Raw genomic sequence first — 16,176 nt, forward strand, 5'->3', positions numbered from 1 at the left:
TCAAAAAAAATATTTTCGAGTTTTCAGAATTTTAAAAGAAAGAACAAAATGTTGTCTAAAGGTCTCAAAAGAAAAAATAAGATGGGTTATCAAAATAGTTCTATTTATAAAAAGAATAATGAAAGAGCTTACAAAAGTGAACTCAATTTTATTATTTGGGTTGAGGAAAGGCTATCAACCGAGTGAAACTGGAAAAGATTTCATAATCAGTAATAAGATTACTCACGACTCGACTATTCAAATTAGATCCATGGATTGGACAAATTATTCACTGACAGAAAAAAAAATGAAAGATCTGACTGATAGTACAACCAAAATCAAAAATCAAATAGAAAAAATAAAAAAAGACAAGAAAAAAATATTTCTAACTACAGATACAGATATAAATATTAGTCCTAACAAGACAAGTTTTGATGATGAAAGATCGGAATCACAGAAACATATTTGGCAGAGATCAAAAAAAAGAAGTGCCCGATTAATACGTAAATCGCAATATTTTATAAAATATTTCATTGAAAGAATATACATAGATATCTTTCTATGTGCCATTAACATTCCCAGGATTAATACACAACTTTTCCTTGAATCAACAAAAAATCTTATCGATAAATATATTTACAATAATGAAACAAATAAAGAAGGAATTGATGAAACAAATCAAAATACAACTCAGTTTATTTTGACTATCCAAAAGTCACTTTCTATTTCGAATATTCGAAATAATAATTCACAGATTTATTGTAACTTATCTTTCTTGTCCCAAGCATATGTATTTTACAAATTATCACAAAACCAAGAAGTTATTAACAAGTATCACTTGATATCTGTACTTCAATATCATGGCGCATCTCCTTTTATTAAGCATAGAATAAAGGACTATTTGGGTACACGAGGAATTTTTGATTTCAAACCAAGACATAAGAAATTTTCGAATTCCAGAATGAATGAATGGAAAAACTGGTTAAAGCGTCATTATCAATACAATTTATCTCAGAATAGATGGTCTAGATTAGTATCGAAAAAATGGCGAACTAGAGTCAATCATCGTCGTACGATTGAAAATAAAGATTCCAAAAAATGGGATTCATATGAAAAAGAAAAAGACCAATTCATTTATTACGAGAAAGAAAATGATTGCGCGGTGAATTCATTGCCGAGTCAAAAAGAAAAATTTAAAAAACACTACAGATATGATCTTTTATCGTGTAAATATATTAATTATGAGGATAGGAAGAGCTCATATATTTATGTATCCCCGTTAAAAGTAAATGGGGGCCGAGAGATTCCCTATAATGACAACACACCTAAACCTAAACCCGAATCATGTTATGTACTGGGGGATATAGCTATTAGTGATTATCTAGAAGAAGAGTCTATTATGGATACGGGTAAAAATCCGGATAGAAAATATTTTGAGTGGAGAATTCTGCATTTTTGTCTTAGAAAAAATATCGATATTGATACCTGGACCGATATGGATACTGGGACCAATATTAATAAAAATACTAAGAATGGGATTAATGATTATGAAATAATTGATAAAAAAGATCTTTTTTATTTCACGATTCATCAAGAAATCAACCCACCCAATCAAAAAAAAAACTTTTTTGATTGGATGGGAATGAATGAAGAAATGCGATATCGTCCCATATCGAATCTGGAATCTTGGTTCTTCCCAGAATTTGTGCGACTTTATGATACATATAAAATGAAACCATGGATCATACCAATCAAATTACTTCTTTTAAATTTTCATGGAAATAAAAACATTAGTGAAAATAAAAACATTAGTGAAAATCAAAAAAAAGATCTTCGTATATCATCTAATCAAAAAGAATATCTTGAATTAGAGAACCGAAATAAAGAAAAAGAAGAAGAACAGCCGGGCCAAGGGGATATTAGATCAGATGCACGAAACCAAGAGAATCTTGAATCAGATGCACAAAAAAAAAAAAAATATGTTGAAAAGGATTACGCGGAATCAGACATTAAAAAAAGGAGAAAGAAAAGAAAATACAAGAGCAACAGAGAAGCAGAACTAGAGTTCTTCCTAAAAGATATTTGCTTTTTCAATTGAGATGGGACGATTCTTTGAATCAAAGAATGATCAATAATATCAAGGTATATTGCCTCCTGCTTAGACTGATAAATCCAAGGGAAATTGCTATATCCTCTATTCAAAGAGGAGAAATGCGCCTGGACGTAATGTTGATTCAGAAGGATCTCACTCTTACGGAATTGATAAAAAGGGGAATATTTATTATTGAACCAGCCCGCCTGTCTATAAAACGGGATGGACAATTTATTATGTATCAAACCATAGGCATTTCATTGGTCCATAAGAGTAAACACCAAACTAATCGAGAACGTCGAGAAAAAAATATGTTGATGAGAATTCTTTCAATGGATCTATTGCACAACATGGAAAGATGCTTATGAATGGAGATGAAAATCATTATGATTTTCTTGTTCCTGAAAATATTCTATCTCCTAGACGTCGTAGAAAATTGAGAATTTTAATGTGTTTCAATTTCAGTAATGAGAATATTGTGGATATAAATCCAGTATTTTTCAATGAGAATAACGTAAAGAACTCTGGGCAATTTTGGATGAGGACAAGTGTCTTGATACAGATACAAATAAATTCATTCAATTCAAATTATTTCTTTGGCCCAATTATCGATTAGAAGATTTAGCTTGTATGAATCGCTATTGGTTTGATACGAATAATGGCAGTCGTTTCAGTATGTCAAGAATATATATGTATCCACGATTCAGAATTAGTTAATGGTACATTTTATATACATCATGTATCATAGCCGATATATGAAGACAGACAGGTGTACACACACGTTGTGTTACATTACATTCTGACACATGATACTGATTCAATGACGTATCAATTGGACCTAGGAATGAATCAACAGAATCTTCTTAAACCCAAATCATTCTCTTTCGTGGGTCCAGAAATGTACCATCCCTTTCTATGTATTGTATCCGAATCAAATTACAAATTAAATTGGATTTATTAATTCAATTTAAATAGAAAAAGTTATTATATGAATAAATCCAGATTATTGTGTGTACCAGATCGAAATGACTGGCATTATCATTTTATTATTATTCCTGATCGGTAAAATCCATATTTGTGGGAACGAAAGAAAAAAAAAAGAGAGAAGAATTATTCTTTTTTATGGTAAAAAATTTATTTATCTCGGTTATTCCGCAAGAAGAAAAAGAAAAAAACAAAGGGTCTGTTGAATTTCAAGTATTCAATTTCACCAATAAGATACGGAGACTTACTGCACATTTTGAATTTCACAGAAAAGACTATTTATCTCAGAGAGGTCTGCGAAAAATTCTGGGAAAACGTCAACGGCTGCTGGCTTATTTGTCAAAAAAAAATAGAGTACGTTATAAGGAATTAATTGGTCAGTTGGATATTCGGGAGCCAAAAAATCGTTAATTTGAGGATTCATTTGAATTTTTTGGTTTATTAGATCTTGAATTTTGATGAACTTTGTTTCGTTTTCAACAATTCATGGAATAATGAATCGGGGAAGAAAGCATATGACTGTACCGGCTACAAAAAAAGACCTCATGATAGTCAATATGGGCCCTCACCACCCATCAATGCATGGTGTTCTTCGACTCATTGTTACTCTAGATGGTGAAGATGTTATTGACTGTGAACCTATATTGGGTTATTTACACAGAGGAATGGAAAAAATTGCGGAAAACCGAACAATTATACAATATCTGCCGTATGTAACACGTTGGGATTATTTAGCTACTATGTTCACAGAGGCAATAACGGTAAATGCCCCCGAACAATTGGGAAATATTCAAGTACCTAAAAGAGCCAGTTATATCAGAGTTATTATGCTGGAGCTAAGTCGTATAGCTTCTCATTTGTTATGGCTTGGGCCTTTTATGGCAGATATCGGTGCACAGACTCCTTTCTTCTATATTTTCCGAGAGAGAGAATTGCTATATGATCTATTCGAAGCTGCCACAGGTATGCGAATGATGCATAATTATTTCCGTATCGGAGGAGTAGCTGCTGATCTACCTCACGGATGGATAGATAAATGTTTGGATTTCTGCGATTATTCTTTAACAGGAGTTGTTGAATATCAAAAGCTTATTACGCGGAATCCTATTTTTTTGGAACGAGTTGAAGGAGTGGGCATTATTGGTGGAGAGGAAGCAATAAATTGGGGTTTATCGGGACCAATGCTACGAGCTTCCGGAATCCAATGGGATCTTCGTAAAGTTGATCATTATGAGTGTTACGATGAATTCGATTGGGAAGTCCAATGGCAAAAAGAAGGAGACTCATTAGCTCGTTATTTAGTACGAATCAGTGAAATGACGGAATCTATAAAAATTCTTCAACAGGCTCTGGAAGGAATTCCGGGGGACCCTATGAGAATTTAGAAGTACGACGCTTTGATAGAGCAAAGGATTCTGAATGGAACGATTTTGAATACCGATTCATTAGTAAAAAACCTTCTCCCACCTTTGAATTGTTAAAACAAGAACTTTATGTGAGAGTAGAAGCCCCAAAAGGAGAATTAGGAATTTTTCTGATAGGAGATAATAGTGTTTTTCCCTGGAGATGGAAAATTCGTCCACCGGGTTTCATAAATTTGCAAATTATTCCTCAGCTAGTTAAAAGAATGAAATTGGCTGATATCATGACGATACTAGGTAGTATAGATATCATTATGGGAGAAGTTGATCGTTGAAATGATAATTGATACGACAGAAGTACAAGCTATCAATTCTTTTTCCAGATCGGAATCTTTAAAAGAAGGCTATGGCCTTATAGGGACGCTTGTCCCTATTTTTACTCCCGTATCGGGGATCACAATAGGGGTACTCGTGATTGTGTGGTTAGAAAGAGAAATATCCGCAGGATACAACAACGTATTGGGCCTGAATATGCTGGTCCCTTGGGAATTCTTCAAGCTCTAGCGGATGGGACAAAACTGCTTTTCAAAGAGGATCTTCTCCCATCTAGAGGAGATATTCGTTTATTCAGTATCGGGCCATCCATAGCGGTCATATCAATTCTACTAAGTTATTCAGTAATTCCTTTTGGCTATCGCCTTGTTCTAGCCGATCTCGGTATAGGTGTTTTTTTGTGGATCGCCATTTCCAGTATTGCTCCTATTGGACTTCTTATGTCAGGATATGGATCGAATAATAAATATTTCAGGTGGTCTACGAGCTGCTGCTCAATCTATTAGTTATGAAATACCATTAACTCCATGTGTGTTATCAATATCTCTACGTGTGATTCGTTGCAACATTAACTTTTATTTCTTTCCTTTATTTCTAGGAAAGAGGTTGAATGTATTGAATAGATATCTTGATTTTTTTATTCACCATTTAGGTTGATGAACTAAACGAGATGGTTATATGAGTGAAACAAAACAGCTTATGAATTCGCAGTAAGAAGATTGATTCTCATTCCCTATGTACGAGAGGAAAGTGTAAGTAAAGATAAGCGGTGGAAACTGTTTACCCCAAGATTGGTTGATTAGTCATCATGACTTGAAGCGGGTGCAAAAGATCAACTGTATGGAGTTTCTACAATTGTTATTGTATGCATTATCATATCGGGAATCAATCAAAAATGAGTGGACGGTTAGGAACACCAAGGTACACAAAGGATTCGTCATGGAAATAATGTAAGGTATCAAAAACCAAAGGGATATTTTTGCATAAAAGGAATCATAATGAGGGCTTTAAGTTGGTAGAAATGATCAAGCAGTACTTCCCCATGATTCCGATCCAGAGTATGCTCCTATCCACTGATTAAAGAAATGACTATCGGGAACGAAGTAATCCTTTATTTTTTTTTTGAGAATCCCCTCTTCTGCGAAAGAAGAACAGGAACGAAAGAAATGGAATGCAATAGGAAAAATAAATAGTAATAGATCTTTCTTTATTCTTTCTTTCCTCCATCCCATCCGTATTAATACAGATAGGCTTCTTATCATGATTCATGAAATGAACTAATGTAGAGTGTCTAATTCTTTTTCGTAATCGAAAGATATGGGTAGAAATATCTATTGATACAACGAGTATTTTATTGAAAGATTAAGCTATTACTGAACAAAGATAAATTGTAATATTAATTATAAAATAAATTATGAGAGCAATTCGGAAGCACTTTGAATTTGTTATTATAGCAGACAGAATTCCATTGGTCTAATTAGGGACTCCCTGATGCATCTTTACTCTATTCACTCTCAAAAAATGCCGAGGTAATACTGAATCAGTCCTTAGATTTATTTGTGGCCATCGAGGAGCCGTATGAAGCTGAGGTCTCATGTACGGTTCTGAAATAGCGATGGGAACAGTGATGTTATCATCGACTATGATTATCTAACAGTTCAAGTACAATTGATATAGTTGAGGCACAGTCAAAATATGGGTTTTGGGGATGGAATCTGTGGCGTCAACCCATAGGGTTTATAGTTTTTATAATTTCTTCCCTAGCAGAATGTGAGAGATTACCTTTTGATTTACCAGAAGCAGAAGAAGAATTAGTAGCGGGTTATCAAACCGAATATTCAGGTATCAAATTTGGTTTATTTTACGTTGCTTCTTACCTAAATCTACTAGTTTCTTCATTATTTGTAACAGTTCTTTACTTGGGCGGGTGGAATCTCTCTATTCCGTACATATTCATTCCTGAACTTTTCGGAATAAATAAAACGGGGGGAGTATTTGGAACAACGATTGGTATCCTTATTACATTAGCTAAAGCTTATTTGTTCCTGTTCATTCCTATCACAACAAGATGGACTTTACCTAGGATGAGAATGGACCAACTATTAAATCTTGGATGGAAATTTCTTTTACCCATTTCTCTGGGTAATCTATTATTGACAACTTCTTCCCAACTCCTTTCACTGTAACAGTATATGATACTCTAGATTCATAACCTCCCTTAAGCAAGAGAAAGAAATATCAAATTATTCATGGATAGCCACGATATGTTCCCTATGATGACTGGGTTCATGAATTATGGTCAACAAACAGTACGAGCTGCAAGGTACATTGGTCAAAGTTTCATGATTACCTTATCCCACGCGAATCGTTTACCTATAACTATTCAATATCCTTATGAAAAATCGATCACATCAGAGCGTTTCCGTGGTCGAATCCACTTTGAATTTGATAAATGCATTGCTTGTGAAGTATGTGTTCGTGTATGTCCCATAGATCTACCCGTTGTTGATTGGAGATTGGAAACAGATATTAGAAAGAAACGGTTGCTTAATTATAGTATTGATTTTGGAATCTGTATATTTTGTGGTAACTGCGTCGAGTATTGTCCAACAAACTGTCTATCAATGACTGAAGAATATGAACTTTCCACTTATGATCGTCACGAATTGAATTATAATCAAATTGCTTTGGGTCGGTTACCAATGTCAGTAATTGGGGATTACACAATTCGAACAATTATGAATTCGACTCAAATTAAAATAACCACAGATAAACCCCTTGATTCAATAACGATTACCAATGACTAAGATTCATTTTTGATCTAAAGGAGTGAAGCTTCTTTCATTTTGGTTGGTCAGTAACTACAAATCATAACTATTGATTGGTGAGAATCGCGGCTTGATTTGGATTTAGAATATATGAATATAGTCATGATGATTTCGGAATATCAAACTCCGAACTACTCTTTCGGATACAGAAGTGGAATTAGTCCAATAACTGTATCTACCTCAATCCAGACCCCATTACGATTCAATTAGAAACGTATCATATACAAGAAAAAAACAAGGTAACCTCTTTTTTCCTGGCTGGGTCAGTAAGGTCGTCATGAAATATTTCAACTTTTTTTTATCTCTTATTTTATACATAATGGATTTACCTGGGCCAATACATGATATTCTTTTAGTATTTTTGGGATCAGGTCTTATACTAGGGGGTCTAGGAGTGGTATTACTTACCAATCCCATTTTTTCTGCCTTTTCATTGGGATTGGTTCTTGTTTGTATATCCTTATTCCATATTCTATCTAACTCCTATTTTGTAGCTGCTGCACAGCTCCTTATTTACGTGGGAGCTGTAAATGTCTTAATCATATTTGCTGTGATGTTCATGAATGGTTCAGAATATTACAATGATTTCTATCTTTGGACCGTTGGAGATGGGGTCACTTCACTGGTTTGTACAAGTATTCTTTTTTCACTAATTACTACTATTTCAGATACGTCATGGTATGGGATTATTTGGACTACAGGATCAAACCAGATTATAGAGCAGGACCTGATAAGTAATGTTCAACAAATTGGGATTCATTTATCAACAGATTTTTATCTTCCATTTGAACTCATTTCTATAATTCTTTTAGTTGCCTTGATAGGTGCAATTGCTATGGCTCGTCAGTAATAAATACTTAGAATTAGAAATGAATTAGAAATCCAAAATAAAATTAAAATAAATTTAAAATAAAAATAATAAGGCCTTGTTCTGTCTTCTTGTATTGTTATTACATCCATTTTGCTTCAATTCAATTTATATATTTATTGTTCATATATTAAATTAAAAAGGGTTTTGTTTTAGTTCGATCCATTACCAATACCTTCCTTTGTTCCGTACTTGTTTTATATTCGAGTCAATCAGTGAAATTGTTGTTCATATTGAAATGAATCGAGATTGATGAGGAGTTGGTCAATGATGCTCGAGCATGTACTTATTTTGAGTGCCTATTTATTTTCTATTGGTATTTATGGATTGATCACAAGTCGAAATATGGTTAGAGCACTTATGTGTCTTGAGCTTATACTGAATGCGGTTAATATGAATCTCGTAACGTTTTCTGATTTATTTGATAGTCGACAATTAAAAGGAGACATTTTCTCGATCTTTGTTATAGCTATTGCAGCCGCTGAAGCAGCTATTGGGCCAGCTATTGTTTCGTCGATCCATCGTAACAGAAAATCAACTCGTATCAATCAATCGAACTTGTTGAATAAATAGTCATAATGATATAAAAAAAGACAGATATATATAATATTATATTCACCAATTAAAATTAGCATATATGACTCGTATGACCATGTTTGCTGAAACGTAAGAAATCAAAGTATCTTGGTCCTCTTTCCTAAACAGATCCAGAGGTAAATTGATTCTAAAAAAAAATCAATTCTGGTAAACTACTGATTCATCTGGTATCTACAATATATGATTCATTTACTACCGATTTTACCAGATCGAAAATTGATAACGTTCAAAAATTGATAGACACAATGTCACATTCAGTAAAGATTTATGATACATGTATAGGATGTACTCAATGTGTACGAGCCTGCCCCACAGATGTATTGGAAATGATACCTTGGGACGGATGTAAAGCTAAGCAAATTGCTCCTGCTCCAAGAACAGAAGACTGTGTAGGTTGTAAGAGATGTGAATCCGCTTGTCCAACAGATTTCTTGAGTGTCCGGGTTTATTTATGGCATGAGACAACTCGCAGCATGGGTCTAGCTTATTGATACGTTCCGTAAAACTCTACTTGAATCCATTTGATTCTTCTTTACCGACAAAAACCCGTACTCGAGAAAATATATTATTTCGAGCGCGGGTTTTTATGGTCAAAGTCTATCTTGTCTTTACCACGAGTTATTTTCCTTGGTTAACAATAATTGTTGTTTTTCCAATATCCGCGGGTTCATCAATTTTCTTTCTCCCTCATAGAGGAAATAAGGTGGTGAGATGGTATACTATATGCATCTGCTTGTTAGAACTCCTTCTAACGACCTATGCATTCTGTTATCATTTCCAATTGGACGATCCATTAATCCAATTGGAGGAGGATTATAAATGGATAAATATTTTGTATTTTCACTGGAGACTCGGGATCGATGGACTTTCCATCGGACCCATTTTACTGACGGGATTCATCACTACTTTAGCTACTTTAGCGGCTTGGCCAGTTACTAGAGATTCGCGATTGTTCCATTTCCTGATGTTAGCAATGTACAGCGGTCAAATAGGATCATTTTCTTCTCGAGACCTTTTACTTTTTTTCATCATGTGGGAGTTAGAATTAATTCCTGTTTACCTACTTTTATCCATGTGGGGAGGTAAGAAACGTCTGTACTCAGCTACAAAGTTCATTTTGTACACTGCGGGGGGTTCCATTTTTCTCTTAATGGGAGTTCCAGGTATGGGTTTATATGGTTCCAATGAACCAACATTAAATTTTGAAACATCAGCTAATCGATCGTATCCCGCGGCATTGGAAATAATATTCTATTTTGGCTTCTTTATTGCTTATGCTGTCAAATCACCGATTATACCCCTACATACATGGTTACCAGATACCCATGGAGAAGCACATTACAGTACATGTATGCTTCTAGCTGGAATTTTATTAAAAATGGGAGCATATGGATTGGTTCGGATCAATATGGAATTATTACCCCATGCTCATTCTATATTTTCTCCCTGGTTGATGATAGTCGGAACGATTCAAATAATCTATGCAGCTTCAACTTCTCCCGGTCAACGCAATTTAAAAAAGCGAATAGCCTATTCCTCCGTATCTCATATGGGTTTCACAATTATCGGAATTGCTTCCATAACTGATATGGGACTCAATGGAGCCATTTTACAAATCATTTCTCATGGATTTATTGGTGCTGCACTCTTTTTCTTGGCAGGAACGAGTTACGATAGAATACGTCTTGTTTATCTCGATGAAATGGGAGGAATAGCTACCCCAATGCCAAAAATATTTACCATGTTAAGTAGCTTCTCGATGGCTTCGCTTGCACTGCCAGGAATGAGTGGTTTTGTTGCAGAATTGGTAGTCTTTTTTGGAATAATTACCAGCCCAAAATACCTTTTAATGCCAAAAATACTAATTACTTTTGTAATGGCAATTGGAATGATATTAACTCCTATTTATTCATTATCTATGTTACGCCAGATGTTCTATGGATACAAACTATTCAATGTTACAAACTCCTACTTTGTGGATTCTGGACCGCGAGAACTATTTGTTTCGATCTGTATCTTTCTACCCGTAATAGGTATCGGTATTTATCCCGATTTCGTTCTCTCACTATCAGTTGAGAAGGTAGAAGCTATTCTATCTAATTACTTTCATAAATAGTTTTCATAAATAAGAAATAAAGTCAAATAATCCTGTGATTTACAAAATCGGTCGCTGTACACTGAAAAAAAAAAAATGAAGTGAATTGGAATTGTAATCAGATACATCTGGAGTTTTTGAGAACCATTTGAATTACTACTTGATTCAAATGGTTCTCAAAAACTCACACTAATTTTCGTTATATATTGGAGATTGATGTTCCCATGTATTCTTCAAGTCCCTTCTTCAATTCGCTGTTAATGTGAATGAACCATAACTATGTAGTCCTATTCCTAATAGATTGACCCCAAAATAGCATATCCAAATTATAAGAAATCCGATAGAAGCTACAATTGCCGAATTAACACCTTGCAAACTTTGATTTGTTCTAGTATGTAAATAAATCGCGAATATGGTCCAAGTAATAAATGCCCAAGTTTCCTTGGGGTCCCAATTCCAATAAGACCCCCATGCCTCATTAGCCCATACTGCTCCCGAAAGAATACCTATGGTTGAAAAGATAAACCCTAGACTAATGACACGATAACTCCAATGATCCAATCGCCGAGTCAATCGATACCTGTGATAATTTCTAAATGAAGGAAAAGAAGTGTTTTGTAAAACACTTCTTTTCTCATTCAAGTATTGGATCTCACCAAAGGAAAATGTCCCAATTAATAAATGATTGGTTTTAACAACAATATCTGTGTTTTTTCGAAATGTGATGACTAGAAAAGCTACTGATAATAACGCTCCACATAAAAGAGCTGCATAGCTCAATAACATCATACTTACGTGCATCATTAACCACTGGGATTGTAGGGCGGGTACTAATATTGCGGATTGATGCATTTCAGTTAAAAGACCTGAAGTGGCAAAGCCTTGGGTAAAAATAGCACTTGGCCCAGTTATTGCGCTTAAATTATTTTTATGGTTCCCCACTTTAGGAACCATATGAATAATGGAGAAACTCCATGAAAGGAACATTAATGATTCATATAAATCACTTAACGGGAAATGTCTCAAATAAATCCAACGAGTTATTAATAATCCTGTTATACAGAAAAAAGTAGCTATAATGCCTTTTTCTGATGAATCACATATTCCTACGATTTGATGGACTAATAAATCCATCAAATGAATCGTAATAACAATTGAAATGATCGAAAAAGATATGTGAGTTAATATATGTTCTAAAGTCGCAAATATCATAAAAAATTATTTTGTAAAAAAAAAAAGGGGGGGTGTGTGTTCCTCAATTATGGAATGGAAATAAGGAAAGGAATTGAATTCCTTATAAGATAGGATTTATCTTGCCCCTTTTAGGGGATGCCGCCACTCGGATTCGAACCGAGATGCTCTAGCACTGCTTCCTAAGAGCAGCGTGTCTACCGATTTCACCATGGCGGCTTGATCGAAATAATAATAGCCCATACTATGTTCAATCGTCGAGATTGATGGATTCAATCCAATCGATCTTAGGAAAGATTAGAATCGATGAATCAAAAAACTCGTTCAAATAAATATTTGAACGTTCAATAATACTTAACTTAGTATAGTGGTATGGTGTCAGTTTTAACAATCATTTTCACGGAGTATAAGTCCCCCTGGACCAGTTGGAACTAGAGGGTTATGTCCTCAGTCGAGGTATACAACTAAAAATTGTCCTTTTTTTTCTATCTCATTTTTTTTTTATGATTCATTTCTCATTTATCTCATTTCATGGATCCGACATAAAAATGAGATTTTTGTTATTGTGAAAGCGAATTGATGGGGAAAGTTACAATCCCCATCTCGCAAATTATAAAAATCTAATAGAATACCATTCTAGAATACTATAAGGAATGAAAAGTGAAACCTTTATCTTCTATCTAATGACTTCTTTTTTTTTTTTTCAAACAAAACAAAACGGAAATCAATCGTTTTTAGAACTCAATTAGACAGGCGAATTATTATTCTACATACCACAACATCCAGTTCTATCTCATATTGATGAGTTCCAAAATTCGTTAATGTAAAATGTAAATTATTCATCTTCTAAATCATCCAATTCATCGAGTCATGTCGATTCATTCAGATTATTCCGCGGCTTTATTACTTGTTTGTTGCACAAAAAAACTTTTTGAATGCCCGGTAGAAATAGATTTAGCTAAGGATAAAGCTTTTATCGCGGCCCAATATCCCTTTCTCTTCCAAATATTTTTGCGAATACGCTTTTTTGACATAGAAGTACGTTTCTTTGGAACTGCCATTTTAAAAGAAAGAGGTTTCTCATTTTTATAGTTGGATGTGAAAGACATGTATTGTATTGTTCAAAATAAATCGTTCTTTCTATCCATTATCTATATCTATTCCATAGTGGATACTTCCTTCATAACATAAAAAATACAGATATGTGCGCATCACATATAGTATAACTAGGGATGAAAAAAAAAAAAGGGTTCCAATTTATATCTCAGTCTATTTATATATCGTCATGTTACATTTAATAAATCAAATCAAAAAACTTAAGAACCCATACATTTTACCCTTACCTAATTTAAGAAAACAATAATATAAAATTTTTTCGATTAATTGATCAAACTCGAGAATGGAGTACCCATAATTTAAATTCAAATGAGATCATGTAGTTAATCTCTTAAACGATACATTACTTGATAAAGGTCATTTTAGTAATTTATTATTTCAGCTCTATGCGAAATGACGAGTATCGTAGGATTTTCCATAAAATATGTTTGTTTTATTTGACTAGAAGCCAATCAATCAGTTCCAGAATGAATTAGTCAATGACTCCAAATAAACTAACTAAAATAACTAGGTGTTATTTTATTAGGTCGAGTTATTGGTGGATCCTATAATTCATATCAGAATCAAGTACTATTTTGGTGTAATTCTTTTTCCTTATTACTATATGGATATAAATCACCGTAATAGTGGAATGATTGAAAATCTCATATTCTGTATCTCAATAAATATCTTAGTTAATCACTAGGTAGTCATTTTTAAGCAGTAACTTGGTTATTTGAACAATTGTAACTTCTTGATTTGAATTTTTCAAATATCTGGGAAAGAATCAGAATAATGAAGAATTCAAAATAATATTTGAGTTTTTATATCTTGATTTTTTTATTTATTTGATTATTGCTCTTTACAAAAAAGATAAGAGCTGGTGAATCGGAAAAATTAATAAGAATAAAAAAAAAAAGTTTGATTTGATTATGCAACCCATATATCAATATGCATGGATCATACCTTTCGTTCCACTTCCAGTTACTATGTCAATAGGATTGGGACTTCTGCTTGTTCCGACCGCAACAAAAAATCTTCGTCGTATGTGGGCTTTTCCCAGTGTTTCATTGCTAAGTATAGTTATGGTTTTTTCGGCCGATCTGTCTGTTCAACAAATAGATGGCAGTTCCATCTATCAATATCTATGGTCTTGGACCATCAATAATGATTTTTCCTTAGAGTTCGGACACTTGATCGACCCACTTACTTCTATTATGTCAATACTAATCACTACTGTCGGAATCATGGTTCTTATTTATAGTGACAAGTATATGTCTCATGATCAAGGATATTTGAGATTTTTTGCTTATATGAGTTTTTCCAATACTTCCATGTTGGGATTAGTTACTAGTTCCAATTTGATACAAATTTATATTTTTTGGGAACTCGTGGGAATGTGTTCGTATCTATTAATAGGTTTTTGGTTCACACGACCAATCGCAGCAAATGCCTGTCAAAAAGCATTTGTAACTAATCGTGTAGGGGATTTTGGTTTATTATTAGGAATCTTAGGTCTTTATTGGATAACAGGTAGTTTCGAATTTCGGGATTTGTTCGAAATCTTCAATAACTTGATGCATAATAATGGAGTTAATTCTTTATTTGCTACTCTGTGTGCTTCCCTATTATTCGCTGGTGCAATTGCTAAATCTGCGCAATTTCCCCTTCATGTATGGTTACCTGATGCCATGGAGGGACCCACCCCTATTTCGGCTCTTATACATGCTGCTACTATGGTAGCAGCGGGAATTTTTCTTGTCGCTCGACTTATGCCTCTTTTCACAGTTATACCTTACATAATGAATCTCATTTCTTTGATAGGTATAATAACGGTACTATTAGGAGCTACTTTGGCTCTTGCTCAAAGAGACATTAAGAGAAGCTTAGCTTATTCAACAATGTCTCAATTGGGTTATATTATGTTAGCTCCAGGGATGGGTTCTTATCGAGCTGCTTTATTCCATTTAATTTCTCATGCCTATTCGAAAGCATTATTGTTTTTGGGCACCGGATCCATTATTCATTCAATGGAACCCATTGTTGGATATTCTCCAGATAAGAGTCAGAACATGGTTCTTATGGGTGGTTTAAGAAAATATGTACCAATTACCAAAATGACTTTTTTATTAGGTACACTTTCTCTTTGTGGTATTCCACCTCTTGCTTGTTTTTGGTCCAAAGATGAAATTCTTAATGATAGTTGGTTGTATTCACCGATTTTCGCGATAATAGCTTGTGCTACGGCGGGATTAACTGCATTTTATATGTTTCGGACATATTTACTTACTTTTGAGGGGTATTTATATGCGCATTTTCAAAATTACAGTGGCACTCAAAATAGCTCGTTTTATTCAATATCTATATGGGGAAAAGAAGAATCAAAACTGGTTAACAGAAATTTGCTTTTATCAAAAATAAATAAGAATGAAAAGGTTTCTTTTTTTTCGAAGACGACATATAAAATTGATGGGAATGTACGAAATCTAATGCGATCCTCTAGTACTCATTTTGACAATAAAGATACTTCCATGTATCCTCATGAATCAGATAATACAATGCTATTGCCTCTACTTGTGTTGGTCCTATTTACTTTGTTCGTTGGATTCGTAGGAATTCCTTTCGATCAAGGAGTAATGGGTTTGGATATATTATCCAAATGGTTAACCCCATCAATAAACCTTTTACATCAAAATTCGAACTATTCGGTGAATTGGTATGAATTTGCGACAAATGCATTTTTTTCAGTCAGT

The sequence above is a fragment of the Tasmannia lanceolata genome, unplaced genomic scaffold, assembly GCF_043159265.1.
Source record: "Tasmannia lanceolata isolate RefF3 unplaced genomic scaffold, GAP_Taslan_0.1 ptg000424l, whole genome shotgun sequence".
Lineage (NCBI taxonomy): Eukaryota > Viridiplantae > Streptophyta > Magnoliopsida > Canellales > Winteraceae > Tasmannia > Tasmannia lanceolata.